Here is a 661-nt window from a genome sequence, read left to right as displayed (position 1 = left end):
TATATATATATATATATATATATATATATATATATATATCTTGATTAAATGAAGTTTACATTGTCGCAGGGAGGTACATGTCGACACACGGACCCGCGTGTCGACATGAGTGAACAGGAACAATATGAAATAAAGTGTTTTGCCCCAAGAACATAACACACAGCCCTGTCCGGGAATCGAAATCACTACCTTCTAATTATGAACCCGATGCTCTAACCATTGAGCCATGCGCCTTCAGCTTATACATACACACACACAGTGACGGTTGTAATTACTATATAAGTAATTAGCATGCTTGTGAGCGGTGAGTTCAAATCGAGTCTATGACACTGCAGGATGTTATGGAGTGGTGGTGGTGGTGGTGGGTGGGCGTGCGAGTGGGGTGGAGAAAGTAATTAGCCTCAGTAATTAGTCTCTAAAAGAGTGCTTCATCAGTAATTCACAGCGTTGTAAACTTCTATCACGATCTGGGGGTTGATCTTAATTACAGGTTACCTGAGCGCGTATGTGTGTGTGTGTGTGTGTGTGTGTGTGCGCGCGCGTGCGAGTAGGTAAAATAGTCGTCCATGTCACGTTAAACTTGTCAATATGCGTAGCCACCGTAGTTTACTAAACAAAGTCATCGCCGCCAGTGCTCCTGCCGGCGCCGCCTCCGTCACCG

Source organism: Octopus bimaculoides, chromosome 14 (assembly GCF_001194135.2).
Source record: "Octopus bimaculoides isolate UCB-OBI-ISO-001 chromosome 14, ASM119413v2, whole genome shotgun sequence".
Lineage (NCBI taxonomy): Eukaryota > Metazoa > Mollusca > Cephalopoda > Octopoda > Octopodidae > Octopus > Octopus bimaculoides.
This window is presented reverse-complemented; position numbering follows the sequence as displayed.